Genomic DNA, 16,213 nt, shown 5'->3' with positions numbered 1-16,213 from the left:
AAGGCAGTCTCTCCGTCGCTGAATGGAGATTCCACCAAGTTCCAGGCTCGGCCCGTTGGCGCACTCGTTCTGGCGGTTCAGATAAAAGAGCTCTCTAAAGAGCAGCAGGCTGGGCTCCTCTCCAAGATAGACTTCGCAGAAAACTTGGAAGTTGCATATATTTGACACAGAATTGGGTCCTATGTCTTGCGGCCGCAGGTCAAAGAAATTCAGCACATCTCTAAAGAACTTTGAGCCGGGCGGTGCGAAGCCCCGGCTCATGTGATCCGCAAATATTACCACTTCACCGTCCTTTGGTTGCGGTCTCTCCTCTGACGGGTCAGGGGCACGGTAAGACATGACATCCTTTTTGGGCAGGTAGCCCGTCTTCACAAAGTCCGCTAAGGTTTCATCAGTGACGTTGGACCTCAGCCAGTTGCACGTGATGGGTGCTTTGGGAGCTTTGGGAGGCATGGTGAAGGACTAAAGCCTATGATAAAAGGACATGTCCGGTTCAATTATAAGCCGGAGGAGGTTTACAGTTCAATGTTTAAAATGGCGACTTATGAAGGGGCCTAATGACATATGGCTAAGTGCATCGGGTTATCTAAGCCGCTGAAGGTAGCGAGAGTAATTCAAATTGTCTACAGCTTTATCATAAATGAGCCGGCAAATTTTACGGCGCGTGGCTTTTTTTGAGCCGGAAATATAAGCCGCCATAGCTCAGCAGATGCAGTTTTTTACTAAGTGTGGTGAAAACAAGTTTCACAGGTCGCAGTAATTATTTTGGATCAAAACGGTCGACTAAAGAGAAAAGTTTCTAGACCTAAAACAGACGCAGAGGAAGTTCATAAGTTCGAACTGAGCCTTTATGCAGTGAGAAGGGATCTATGTACATTGGAAACGGGCGTGAAACAACTACCGCAACAGTTCTATACAGTCTAAAGATCAAGAAAGGTAGTAAAAATGAAATCTACCAAGAACTCGCGAGGAACGGCGAAGAACACGGGAAGAACAGTAAAAGAACCTAATGTGGATCTACTCTATGGAGTGGCGAGGGCTTACGGGTGCTGGTGAGTCGCGGAGGTCGCCGCCGTTTTCTCTGGACATGACAGGTTGATGCAGCGGCCGGAGTTGGTGAGGACGAGGAGATCCGCGGCGGCGGCGGCGGAGCTCGGGCGACAGCACAGTAGGCGAGAGGAGGAAGAAGATAGAGGCGGCGAGTGACCAGAGGCTCGTGGGCCGGGCTATTTATAAGGTGAAGCTCATAAGTGGGCGCAAGAAACGAGGAGGCCACGGCGTGGTTATCTCGCTATATAAACGCCTTGATTTTCGGGACGGCAGTTAAAGATAAGATCCGTTGCGGATATGATGGAGTAAAAATGGACTTAATGGAAGATGACGTCACGGCGGGTTACCCGGAATCCAGAAGATGACGTCACGACGGGTTATAGCCTTCACACAATTGTAAGCCGGAGATTTTCTGTCGAAAGGATTGAAGATTGACATGAGCCGGCTCAAATCAATCTGGGGCCTAATGTTGAGGATATAACCGTTGGAGTCACCCGCCCAGGAGGGGCCGGGTTACCCATAATGGTTACTACGTGAAGCCCAGTACCAAGGATGAAGACGGCGGGTCAATAACAGGCCCAAGACCCGGAGATGGCTTAAGGCCCGTAGCATTAGCCGTCGTTAGGGTAAAACTTGTAGTGTAAGGCAAGAATAGATAAGAGTCTGAGCCGGACACTCTTATGAGCCGGAAGGGACTCTGGGAGCCGCTGGGCGTCAACCTCTCTATATAAAGGGACGACCCGGCGGCGGTTCAGAACAAGAAAGATCTCATCGAGAGCCAGGCATAGCAATCAAGCTCCCTGCTCATCGAAACCATAAGCAATCCCACCTCAACTGGACGTAGGCTTTTACCTTCACCGTAAGGGGCCGAACCAGTATAACCCTCGTGTTCCTTGTCCTGTTAACCCCTTTAAGCTTCCTAGTTGCGATGGCTCCACGACTAAGTCCTAGCACGAGGACATCTGCCGTGACAATTCCACGACACGTAAGTAGTTTCAGGATCACTTCTTGATCATTTCTAGCTTCGCGACCGTTGCGTTGCTTCTCTTCTCGCTCTCATTTGCGTATGTTAGCCATCATCTATGCTTAGTGCTTGCTGCAGCTCCACCTCATTACACCATCCTTTCCTATAAGCTTAAATAGTCTTGATCTCGCGGGTGTGAGATTGCTGAGTCCTCGTGACTCACAGGTTCTACCAAAACAGTTGCAGGTGCCGACGATGCCAGTGCAGATGACGCAACCGAGCTCAAGTGGGAGTTCGATGAGGAACGTGGTCGTTACTATGTGTCTTTTCCTGATGATCAGTAGTGGAGCCCAGTTGGGACGATCGGGGATCTAGCATTTGGGGTTATCTTATTTTCATTTGGATTTGACCGTAGTCGGTCTATGTGTGGTTTTTGGATGATGTATGATTTATATTTATGTATTGTGTGAAGTGGCGATTGTAAGCCAACTCTCGTTATCCCATTCTTATTCATTACATGGGATTGTGTGAAGATGACCCTTCTTGCGACAAAACCACAATGCGGTTATGCCTCTAAGTCGTGCCTCGACACGTGGGAGATATAGCCACATCGTGGGCGTTACAACATGGTTGAAGCTAAGTCGGACTCGCTGGAAGTTATTAACATTTGCACTGGGGAATTACAATGGTGGGACATGACAGCTGCAGTTTACCTGGAATGTCTCATGTGGCAAACCTAATATGGATGGTCAAGTTCAAGCATTGCAAAGGAGAGGCTAATGGTGTCTCTCATGAGCTAGCTAAACTTAGTTATTTGAATAAATTATCTTGTAACTGGGTTGATAACCCTCCAGACCAGATGTTTCCGGTTCTGGTGAATGATATAATTGTTTTTAAATTCAATAAAGCTATCTACGATGGCATTTTCTAAAATGTGATTTTCTAAATAAAAATGTGAGATCAGCATAGGCCGCAAAATCTTTTTTTAATAATACATTGACAGGGTCTTGAACCTGAGACACCTGATACCATATATAATTGCATGCACCAGTAAGTTCATCTAAAAACTCATGCAATAAGAAAAATGTGTGATATGCTTTATAAAGTGGGCTGGAACTTTTATTTTTAAAATCACGCCAGCTGGTTCTTGAACTCACCTATTGAGTTTGACGTGTTCACGTTCACGAACAAATTCATTCAAAAGTAGGAGCAATATATCTCAACGACTCAATGGAATGCCTAGCCTGGGTGAGTATCAGTTGATACCACCTTCCAAATGCTCCCATGATACCAGTTCAATTTTAAATGTTACAAAAAATTCTAATTTTTTTTATGGATGTTTACATCACATGAATATACAACCCCTAAGAATTTCAGGTCCAAACCGAAATATACATTGTGAAACAAAAAAGGCAAATCCGGATGTGAATAGTGATAATTTTTCGCCCACACATGATCGTGTGGGCTGCCTCCTGATTATGCCACACAGAGCGTATGGGCGGATCTCTAATATGCCACACATGTGGCGGTTATCGGGTCCAAAAATAGGGAGTCAAAGCGGACATGCCCGGACGCTGACCGTGCGCATCCGTGGGCGTTTGAGGGACCAAATTTGTTTCAGTCCGGCCGGAGATGCCCTAAACCTCAAACGGACACCGTTAATTGTCTGGGGACATGTCCGCGGACAGCCGAGCGGCGTCTGCCATCCAGATCAGTTGTAGCAAAATTGTAACAACTATTGTAGCACTGTATATCTGATACAAGTGATTCCCTCATCAAAAAAAGAGGTGGCCAGGCGGGTACTGGAACTGGAGCTGCACGGATTTGCAGAGAAGGATTCCTTCCCCGATTCAGCTACTGTAACCACGTCTGAGTCGGAGCACTGGTTGCCCTTTTATACAGAGCAATCCTCACCTACGCGCCCTGCCGCAGATCGCCACAGTCTAGGTCAGCCGCAGAGCGCCCGGCCATGGACGGGAAGAAGGCGAGCGGCGGCGGCGACGGGGACAGTTTCTTCGTGGCCATGTCCAAGGACGAGCTGCTGGAGGTGAAGCGATGGGAGCGCATCATAGACGAGGAGGACTGGGATACGGCGGAGGGCCTGCTCATGCGGGTGCTCATGCGGGCAGCCAGGGCCGGGTACAAGCTGCAGGACGAGACGGATCGCCCCTTCGAGCCATGGCAGCAGCCGCCGGCCGATAAACCGGGCTCACCGCTGCAGCAGCCACCGGCCGATAAACTGGGCTCACCACTGCAGCAGCCACCGGCCGGTAAACTGGGATCACCGCTGCCGCCGCCGCCGCCGCCGCAAATCGAGTTCAGCCGTATCACGGTGCTAGCCCTGTGTGCACCGGCCCCGCCGAAAAACAGGACGAGGAAGCCGCCTGCCGCGCGCGCCCCGCAAGCAAAGAGACCCCGGTGCGCGAGCACCGCCCCCCGCGGCGGCGCCGGGAAGAAAGGCCCCGAGCTCGATCATCCGCACGGCCGCTCCTTGGTCCAGCCACGGCAGCCGTCTGACGACGTCCAAGCCCGACCAGGCGCCGGCCCGGCCGCAGAACTCTACTGAAATCGTGACTGCGCCGTGCGCGCCGTCGCGTCCGCGTCGCGAGGCGGAGTGGGCGCCGTCGTCGTCCACCGCGGGCTTCCCGCAAGGCAAGATCGGAGCATCCTGATTCTACGTGGTCTTTGTACAGCGACAGGCAGCATGTCATATCGTGTTCGATTTCTTTCTCGATGCAAGTAACCGGCATTGACGAGATTTCTTGGTTGATTGTTTATGCAATGTACATGTATCGATCATGCAATGTATGTATGGATCACGAATTCACGATTCATCATATCATACTAGTTCAATTGGGGACAAAATCGGGGACTGTTTATTTATACGGCAATGAAGTTTCTGGTGTTAGCGGTGGATAAGGTTTAGATTGTAACAATACATAACAAACTGAGGTTAAAAAAAAGCATAACAAACTGTATCTTTTTTTTTTCCTGAGAGACAAATAACAAACTGTATCTGACAACCTAACGATCCGATTGTTTTTGGGGGAGTACTAGGCGTCGGCCCAATGGGCCGGTCGCACCGTGCGCGCCTGATTCACTGTGTTCTAGCCGTCAGATCAGGGTCCCTAAAAAAAAGAATAGATAAATCCCGAACGTTCGGAATTTAAGCCTGTCATCCCGAACGTTTTTTAATTGCAAATTTAGTTGCTGCGAGGTGACAACTTTAATTGTTAACACATAGCAACTATGTTCCAGTTTGATTTTTTGTCAGGAAATTGCCATGTTTGTCAACAACGCCTTAATTAAAGTTGCCATGAAAAGACTTCGGATTAGCATGCTTAAATTCCACACGTTCGGAACTTATTGAGGTCCCACGTCACATCAAGGTCCCCTCAAAAAAGAAAAAACCCGTCAGATCAGGGCATGCTTCGTCCTAAAAAACCATGCTCCTCTCTGGCTTTTGCATCCAAATCACACGAGAGCGTGGTGGGGGACGAGAACGAGATGATCGGCCTTCGAAGCTCACCGGACCATGGCCGCTCGCCGGACCCCCGTTGCTGGCCGGGTCGCCACTACTCGCCAGCTTGTCACCCGTGCTACCGGGTTGCATCAAACCTCCTCTCCGCCCCCTTCCCCCGGAACCATCGTTCTAGCAACCCCGGTGACCTTGCAGCACGTCTCGCGGTCGTAGCCATCGCAGTTGCAGCGGTGACCCGTCATGGCTCAGCTTCGGGTTGTCGCAGCTCTGGAATTGCTGGTTCCAGCAAAACTAGATGTTGTTTGAAGCAAAATTTCTCGCCGGTTGCATAAAAAATGCTCACCGATATCAGCAAAAAAGGAAAAAAAAATGCTTTGCATATCTGGAAAACACAGGTTCCAGCAAAAAAATGCAGGTTGAAGCAAAACCGCTCGTCAGTTGTATCAAAAATTGCAAAAAATCTTTCTGTACTCGCATCCATGGAAATCGCATGTTCCAGCAAAAACAATGGCTGGTTGAAGCAAAAAGAAAAATGCCTCATGGTTCCAACAAAATCACCGGTGTGGATGTAGCACCGCGGCGTCACGGATGTAGCATTGCGCGGCGCCGGTTGCAGCATCTGCCATCGCCCGTTCGAGCCTCCCGTCGCAGACGCCGCTTGTAACATCCACAAATGCCGGTTCCAGCATTGTTGTGGCCGATTCAACATCAGCCATGGTCGCTTGTAGCAAACCGCCACCACCGCCGGTCCCATCACCCTCCATGGCCAGGTCCAACAAATGGGGGACGCCGTTCCCGCATCTGTTGGTGCTTGATGTAGCACTGTGGTGTCCGCGCATCTTCGTCAGCACCGGTGGTGGCACCGCCGTGTCGCCAGTCGAGGTCGTTGCAGCTCCGGCGACCAGCGGTTGTTGCATCGGCCACTGCAGGTTTGAACATCATGTCGTCGTCTGCGCCAGCACACAGGGATCCCAAGCGGGGAAAATTGCGGCAGCGAACGGCGGGCATGCTGCTGCCGGCCGCAAGGAAGGAGGAGGAGAGGAGCAACCATGGCGTTGTTGAGCAAAGGAGGAGAGGGGCAGCCATGGCGTTGGTGAGCGGAGGAGGAGAGGGATGGTGTGCGAAGAGGAATTGGAGGAGAAAAGGAGATCGCCCCTGGGTGGATAAGATCGACGCGTCGGTGCAAGGGCCCCACGTACGGGGACGTGGCTCCACACACATGGGCGCGACGTGGCGAGCGAGCGTTCGACCGGCGCAAAGAGTTGGCCGGTCCACCGGCAGTAAACGTTTCCCTTGTTTTTTTAGGAGGGCCAAAACTTCTTTTAACACAGTACAAACGCAAGCGCCCATATACATGCGCATACACTCACCCCTATGAACGTACACACGCACACCCTACCCCTATGAGCACCTCCGAAGGACTGAGCCGGCATATCATCTTGAAATTTATGAAGTCGCCGTAGGCACCTCGTCTTCGACGGGAACATCTCCTCCCACTGAATGCGCATCGCCGGAAATCCTGAAATAAATTCAGAAATAAATGCGAGCATCAGGACTTGAACCCTGATGGGCTCTGAATACCACAGTCCCTCTAACCATCTAACCACCGGTTGGTTCGCATGAGGGCCAAAACTTTATTACTCAAAGATGACAATGTTTCGGATACAAGTACGATCGTGTGGTTGGCCTCGCACGACCCTCAAAGAGAAATTACAATTAAAATCTAACGCTCTTAACTTGATCTCAACAATAATTTGGCCGAAATCACTAGTTGAGGAGCACTCATTGCAAAGATCACTCCAACTTCCCGGGTTGTGACAAGTGGCGCACATGCAGCGCGCCACTTGTCGCAACCTAGGAGTTTTCCCTTTTTTTATAGATCCATTTATTCAAAATGTTTTATCTCTCAAATCCCCCGTCCAAATCTCAAACCGCTTTCACCGTTGGATTCCTCGCGTCGAGATCTTCGAATCTAGATCCAATGTTGATAGGTTTTGAAGAACTTTGTTTCACGAAAAAAACTGCCCAAAAAAACTGAACGAAAAAACCGAACCGGAAGCACAGGTTTTTTCCCTTTTCGAAAGAGGCACGTCCGTGACTCTCGTGAAAGCACACCCGTGCCTCTCGCGGAAGCACACCCGTGACTCTCGTGAAAGAAAAAAAATCAGAAAACACGTTTTTTCGTTTCCGAGAGGCACGCCGTGACTCTCGCGAAAAAGCACACCCATGTCTCTCGCGGAAGCAAAATCGTGACTCTCGCGAAAGGAAAAAAACAGAAAATGCGTTTTTTCCTTTCCCAGAGGCACGACCGTGACTCTCGCGAAAGCACACCCGTACCTCTCGCGGAAGCAAAACCGTGACTCTCGCGAAAGGAAAAAAACAGAAAACGCGTTTTTTTTCGTTTTCGAGAGGCACAGCCGTGACTCTCGCGAAAGCAAAACCATGCCTCTCGTGAAAGCAAAACCGTGACTCTCGCGAAAGGAAAAGAAAACGCGTTTTTTCGCGTAAAAAAAAATTTTCAAAATTTTTTTGTCGAAAAGCTATGAAAGACCGGTGGAAAACCAAAATGTCGAAAAACACCGGGGAAAACCGTTTAAATAGCCGAAAACGCGTGCGAAAAAAAAACAAAATCCGGAGGGAGCGCCCAGAGCGTGACACGTGGCGAATGGCTGAGAGCGCGTCAAGTGACGCTGATCATTGCGAGGCTCCCGAAGAAGCGCTCGTTAACTAGTGGCTCCCTAATTTGGCCGTGCAACCTCTACATCCCTTCTGTATGCCATCTCACTATGTTGTTGTGAATAAAGCTGAGACTCGGGCCGTGCTTGTTCGGCCTCCCACGAGGCCTGACCTTAAGGCACAACCCGTAGCACAGCCCGACCCGATGGTTGACGTACAGGGCCGCTCTGGGCCAATGTCCCGTGACTGGTAATTTAGTAGACGGGCGGCACGGCCCAACATGAGTTGGCGGGCTGGCATGAGCACGTCCCGGTATGGAACAAGCACATGCACCGGAAAAAAAACTAAACACAAGAAAAGGCCCACCAAATCATCACTATCCACTTCATCGGTTTCGGTCGGTCACTCTGAAACCCTCTTGCTCTAGGCAAACTCTGAATACCAGATATGACCCAAAAATAACAGGGGTCAAGGTTGGCCAGTGAGACGATGGGGGATAAGCTTCATCGTCGAGAGGGAAACAGCCCGGATCACCAACTAAGGCCCCTAAATGACCGCTCAGTGATAAAGGAAGTGGGGGTGCAAAGACATCAAGGAGGTTTGCCTAGAAGCAGCCACCCTTTAAAGAGTGCGTAATAGCTCACTGGTCCCTAATCGAGCGCCCTTGCGCTAAAGATGAATGGGGCTAAGTGATCTGCCGAAGCTGTGGGATGTCAAAATGCATCGGTAGGGGAGCGTTCTGCCTTAGATGGAAGCAATCGCGAAAGCAGGGGTCGACGAAGCGGAAACGAGAATGTCGGCTTGAGTAACAAAAACATTGGTGAGAATCCAATGCCCCGAAAACCCAAGGTTTCCTCCGCAAGGTTCGTCCACGGAGGGTGAGTCAGGGCCTAAGATCAGGCCAAAAGGCGTAGTCAATGGACAACAGGTCAATATTCCTGTACTACCCCTTGTTGGTATGGAGGGACGGAGGAGGCTAGGTTAGCCAAAAGATGGTTATAGATTTAAGGACACAAGGTCTCATCACACTGCTTGCCACACCTACTCCTTTTATCTCTCTACTGCCGCTACTCGCCCCTCTCTCCTATGTAGGTAGCCATCATTGTTGTGTGCCGCCGCGTTGGGGCCAGACGAACAAGCGCTTGCCGCCGCCGAACAATCCATGAAGTTCACTAGCCGGCTTCCCTGTAGCGGCTAAAGGTCGTGCACAGGCGTCGGCATCGTGTCGAGGCCCATCAGTCCATAGCAAACACGATGGTGTACACGTTGCCCTACAAGGACGGTGTCTTTGGCGTCTCCTCCCTCCTCCTTCCTTCGGCGACTAATGGGTGGCATGGACCGGCACAACACAACACCACGGGGTGGTCGGACCATGAAAGCCCGAACCCGACTTGGCCTGGGCACGGCAGGGTTTTGTCGTGCTGGCCCGACCTGGCCCAAATCTTAGGATTAGTTGTGGACGCATTAGGTGGTTTGTAATCTTTCCCGTTCTTCACAGCAACCGAGTTATGCACAAAACCTCTATACATTTACATTGGGTAACCGAGTTGGATGCTCAATCGAATTTGGATTAAACCCTAATTGGTTATAACGGCCGACATATGGATTTGTTTCTTGATTAGAAAATATATTGAAGCGTGTGGGGGTTTGTTTCTGAACACCTAAAACCTTCAAACAAATAAGTTGAATGCAAAATACCAATCACAATTTTGTTAATACACATCAAACTACAATCAAAATTCATTGAAAACAGATCAAATTCAAACGAACACGGTCAAAGTCCGTACTGAGCACCCCGCCATGTAAGCTATGACATTAATAGAAGTGCATCTCCAACTAGGTAATTCAAAAAGTCCAAACTAATTAAAAGAGATGGGAAATATATTTGAACGGCAATACATATACACAAGTGTGTTTAATCTCTGTTAAAGAAAAGTGTGTTCAATCACTCGGCTATGTTGGATGTCTCCACTTGATATTGAGTGTGATAATAATGTATAAGTGTATCTAACCATACTCCATAACTTCAGTATAGTGATGTTTATAACATAAATTTGATCAAACTTTGTGTAGTTTAATTTCATTTTGTACCCGGGGTAATATGAAATGAAGGGAGTAAATCCACGGATATCTAACCAAAATTGCTCGAGTTTATAGACTAGCAATGCATTTTACTCTTTTTGTTTACTGTTCCTCTTCCTAAAATAAACTTTGTGCTCTGCCGCAGCTTTGTGTTTTTTTAGGGTAAAACTTTCACCGCTTTATTAACTTAAGAAAACGTTGGAATCTCGTCCGAAACAATATGCAAAATGCAGTCTGGCGGTGATGAGAGCCACACCGAGTTGAGCTCATCTCCCATTCCCACCTTAGCTAATCTATCAGCGGCGGCATTCGCACTACGGCTAACCCACGAAACTCTAAACTCATCAAATTCCTTCAGTCTCGACTTGACGTCCTCGATAGTTGGCCCCGTGGCAGAGAGGTTCTTCTCCTGGTTATTGAGCATGGCCACTACTCCTGCCGAATCACTCTCAAGATGGAGTTTGCCAACCCCAACTCTTCTCGCCAGCTCGATCGCCTTCTTGCAAGCCAACAGTTCCACCATCTCCGGGTCGGTTGCCGTCACCAATACATGACATGAAGCAGCTCGGAACGCCCCGGCGTGATCACGTAGGATGACACCAGCGCCTCCTCTCCCCATGTGTTTCGACATCGCACCGTCCGTATTGGCTTTGATCCAGCCCGTATCTGGTGGTTCCCACGTACTCCTTCCTTTTGGCTGCGTTGGTGTCACTTCCTTTATGTGTACCTCTTCCCATTCTTTGACTAGTGCAGCAACAGTAAGTGATATTTCATGTGCTGCAGTAATCTTCCGCCCATCCCTCGCATCATTACGCGCTAACCACAGGCCGTACACAACTTGAACCATAATAGACTTCTCATGATCCGATGCTTGTGCAAACCACTCCAGTAGCCAATTAGCCAACTTGCTCTGGGAATCGATATTGCATGGTGGTTTGGCCACCAAGACTCCCAACTCCGAGCTAAGTTGCTTCCAGAAACACACAGAATGCGAACACCCCCAGAACCGATGGTGGCTGGTTTCTTCACGTCCACAAGCAACACAAAATACACCGGCCTTGATCCGGCGTCGTAGCAGTTCAGCTCTTGTAGCCAGGCCATTCTTCATCAGCCTCCACATGTGAATTATTGCTTTCCCCGGAGCCGATGTATCCCACAAAGACAGCCAGCCCCGATGTGTAAGAGCAGCCGAGGAGGGTCCCGACTGGCTCCGTTTTGCAGCATTCAAAGACATCCTCAGATGGTAGGCTGACTTAACAGTGAAGATACCGTTTTTCGTATGATTCCATGCCATGTAATCCTGAGACCCCGGCCCTCCAACAACTATTTGTTTAATGTCGTTCGCATCATCCTCAGAAAACATAGCTTGGAGCTTTGTGTCATCCCAAGTTTCACCCGAATGGTTCAGCAAGTCGGCCACCTTCTGCACACCCGGTATGAAGTCTGCGCCCAGTGGCAGTAGACTCCCTTGTCGCGGGATCCATGGGTCGTGGTGAATGTTCACCGTCGAACCATCACCTATACGCCATATTACTCCCTCCCGGAGCAGGTCTCTCCCATGCAAGATGCTCCTGAAAGTATAGGATCCGCCCGATGGGCATGTAGCACTCATGATAGAACTCCCACTGAAATACCGAGCTCTAAGAAGCCTGGCACATAAAGACATCGGCGTCTGCAAGATTCTCCATGCCTGTTTTGCAAGTAATGCTTGGTTGAAAGCCTCCGGGTCCCGAAAACCCATACCACCAGTCCGTTTCGATTGGCACATTTTATCCCAGGCAATCCAATGCACTTTCCTCTCACCATTCGTTGCACCCCACCAGAATTTTGAAGAGATTGAAGTCAGGTTCCGGCACATCTTCATCGAGAGGTGAAAACAACTCATTGTGAGAGTAGGTGTGGCCTGCAAAACAGATTTAACAAGCACTTCCCTAGCCTTCTTGGACAACCCTTGTCCCTTCCATCCCATTACTTTTCCTTTTGAGCATTCCGTCACATACTTAAAAGTGCCATCCTTCGATCTCCCCACTACCGTTGGCAGACCCAAGTATCTCTCGCTAAGCGCTTCTTGTTCAATGCCAACCACTTGCTTGAGAACATCTTTTTGTTGCTATCCACAACCTTTCCCGAAGAAGATTGACGATTTTTGGAGGTTTATTTTTTGACCCAATGCAGCTTCGTACCTAACCAGATGTTCTTAAGCACATGGACATTTTCCGGCGTACCCTGTAAGAACACAATGCTGTCATCTGCAAATAGGAGGTGAGTGACTTGGGGGGCCAGTGCTCCCGAATCCTACACCCTTAATACTGCCATCTGCTTGTGCCTTCTTCAACATCGCTGAAAAGCCCTCGACACAGAATAGAAATAAGTATGGGGAGAGTGGATCTCCTTGCCTGAGCCCCCTTGACGGCACGAAGCCCCTAGAGAGTCCTCCATTTAGCTTCACAGTAAAACGTGCAGAGGTCACACATCTCATCACCATCCTGATCCACCCTTCCGCAAAACCATACTTAGCCAGCATTTGTTCTAGAAACATCCATTCGACTCTATCGTAAGCCTTTGTCATATCCAACTTTACTGCACATAAAGGTTTTTTCCATTTCCTGGTTCTTATTGCATGCACACACTCATATGCTACAATCACATTATCCGTAATAATCCGTCCGGGTACAAAAGCACTCTGTTCCTCTGAGATTAGAACCAGAAGGAAAACCTTGAGCCTGTTTGCAAGTACCTTGGCAGCCAGCTTATAGAGGACGTTACACAAGCTGATGGGACGAAACTGTGAAAGCAACTCCGGCGAGTTAACCTTCGGAATCATCACTATCGTAGTCGCGTTAAACGAATCCGGGGCTGCTACACCCCCTAGGAAATCTTGGACCGCGCGACACACATCTCCTTTCACCAACGGCCAGTGCCGCTGATAAAATAACGCCGGCAGGCCATCTGGCCCCGGGGCCTTCATCGGTCCCATCTGAAAAAGCGCAGCTTCAACTTCCCCATCTGTAACTCTAGCCGTGAGCTTGCTGTTCATCTCATCCGTCACCGCAGGTTGTATGTTCTCCAGAAACTCGTTTACACTGGTCGCTCCCTCCGAGGTGAAAAGAGACTCGTAGAATGCCGCTGCCATTTCTCTCATCTCCTCATCTACCATACACCTCGAGCCATCTTCCTTCCTTAAGGCCCGAACCGTGTTCTTTCTCTTTCGGTGCGAGGCCCGGCCCTGGAAGTATTTTGTGTTCTGGTCGCTGCCCTCAACCAGTCTACACGGGATCGTTGTCTATAGTAAACCTCCTCCCTGGCATAGATCTCTTTGAGCTGGCTTTCGAGATCACGGACCTCCAGTGAGGATCCTGACCCCAACGCCCTCTCTTTTGCCTCTTTTAGCTTTGCCTTTAGCTTTGTAATTTGTTTCCGAATTGACCCGAACACAGCCCTACTCCATCTTTGCATATCCCCCGATACTTGATGTATTTTATCCCATACCGCAGCAATCCCGGATGCACCACTAGACGCTTCAGCCCATGCAGCCGAGACCATGTGCTCGTAGTCATCGTGTTTGGTCCATGCCTCCTCAAACCTGAAAGCAAAAGCCCCTTTCTGCCGTTGTGTTGGAGCTGTCTCCAGCACGTGCACAAGAAGGGCCAAGTGATCGGACTCTTCCGTGATAAGGTTCTCAACATTTGTCTCCGGGAACATCTCCAGAAATGCGTCGGTGCATGTTGCACGATCAAGCCAGACCTGCACATTAGCATCACCATCTCTCCTGTTATCCCATGTGTATCTGTACCCCGAGAATCCCAAGTCAGCCAAGCCACACTCAGCCAAACAATCTCTGAAATCTTCCATTTGTGTAAAGCTCCGCAGATTGCCCCCTTGTTGGTCGGATTGGAACATGGCTTCATTGAAGTCGCCCACACAAAGCCAAGGCAGATTGTCCTGACTCCGTAAAAAACGTAAGGCATCCCACGACTTCTTTCTTTTCTCGGTGTCGGGTTCCCCATAGAATCCAGTGATTCTAAAGGTTTTCCCATCCAACACTATAGCTGCATCCAGGAAGTATTGGCACCAAGGCCTAATAGTCACATGTACATGTTCTCTCCACCACATCGCGAGGCCACCGCTTCTGCCCACACAACTGACAGCCACTCCACTCCTGAACCCCATACTCCACTTCAGCTTCTCCATAGCTCTTGCACTCTTCTTCGTTTCACTTAAAAAAACCACCGCTGGGTTGTGGGACCTAATCAGGTCGCGAAGTTCGCCAACTGTCGAGTCCAACCCCAAGCCTCGACAGTTCCAGGCAAGCACATTCATTGCTCCCGCGGACCCGAGATTCGGGGTCCGCCGATCTACTCTTGTTGTTGTCAGCGATGCGGTCAAACACCGAGGCCGTTTTCTGCCTCGTGTCGCGAATGAACACATCCGTATTGCCTCTCCTGCCAGGGTCACCCTTCGCCACCCACACCTGTCTTGGTCTCCTCTTCCTTCCCTCCCCTTCGTGATCCTCGCTGAAAACCTCCCTTTGTCTCCCCTCATAATCCTGCCTCGGCTTTCTGACATAGCGGCCTCTTGGCCTCCCATGCATCCCATGCATATCGGGTTGACCCGGTGGACAAACCCGACCCTCCTGCATGTAACGTTGCGTGTACTCCGGCAGTTTATCTTTCCCCTTCCTCTCTCTTTCAGCTTCTCTGTGGTTATCCTCGCTCCTTTGAGACTGCTGGTCCATCAGCTTTGTTCGAAGATCATGCTCACGCCTGGATTCCAGCTCGTCCCGCAGGTCCCGATCCGTTGACACTCCATGGCTGCGCCTGTCCTTATATGGGCTCATAACCTCCTCCCTACGAATACCCTGCTTTTCGCCAGTGCGATTTTCAGCAGAACGGGAGAACTCAGTGCCCAGATTTCCTTTGGTAGGTAGATCCCTCACCTTGGGTTGCTGGTCTCTACCACCAGATGCATCCCCAACACGAGAGCTGCCCATGCTATTGCCACTGCTAACCGGTGCGCTGGCCACTCCTTCCTTGCTTGGCGCGGTTAACCCCGAATCATACCGCAACCAACTACCCCATTGAGCTGCATGTTCTACCGGGGGGACACATATACCATTCGCATGAACCAGCCTTCCACAATCAAAGCAAAAATGAGGGATCTTCTCATAGGTAAACTCAAACCAAGTCTTCTCCTGATCATCATTCTTTTTCTTAAGATAGAAACCTCTAACCAGTGGCTCAAACACAGAAATCTTCGTACAAACTCGAAGTTGGTTTCCACGTGCCACGCCTTCCATGTCCACATCGACCTTAATGGTCTCACCCAGCCAATTCCCCAGCGCCCTCCCAAAAGCTTCTGTCCTCTTATCAGGTGGTAGATCGGACACCCTGACCCATACATCCACCTTGTCGAATATCATCTCCGAGGGCCTCTTGTTGCCTTCATAGTCCTTCATCACCAAAACAGCAAAATCATATTGCCATGGACCATTATTGAGGACATGTCTCCGGTCACCCTCACTCCCGAATTGGACAGATATGATTTTAGGGCCAATCTCTCTGATCTTCGCTTCTCGGTGCAATCCCCATGCCCTCGGCATCGTTTTCTCTAGCACAGACATCTTCAGAGGCCGCGGCGAGCAAACCTTCCCCACCGCCGCCCATCTGTGACGTTTCTGGGCCATTGGGGTTGGATCTTCAAACACGAGACCCGCCTCCTCCTTCTCCATTAGGGCCATGCCGCCCAGCCTCGCCGAAAGACTCGCCGACGGATCTGGCGTTTTGCTCTCCACAGGTGATGCAGACTCCCCTTGGCCCGCAGAACCGGTCCCCTTCCCTACCGGCGTAGCCATCGGCCTGGCAGGGGCCGTCGTGGAGTTCCTTGGGGTCGCCGTCGGCGTCCTTCCCTCTACACCTCCCGCCATCAGCACCGCTGCAGGGCAGGCTTGCAGAAACACCAGC

This window comes from Aegilops tauschii, chromosome 3 (genome assembly GCF_002575655.3).
Source record: "Aegilops tauschii subsp. strangulata cultivar AL8/78 chromosome 3, Aet v6.0, whole genome shotgun sequence".
In the NCBI taxonomy this organism is placed as follows: domain Eukaryota; kingdom Viridiplantae; phylum Streptophyta; class Magnoliopsida; order Poales; family Poaceae; genus Aegilops; species Aegilops tauschii.
The sequence above is the reverse complement of the archived record's forward strand: the minus strand, read 5'-3'. Positions refer to the sequence as shown.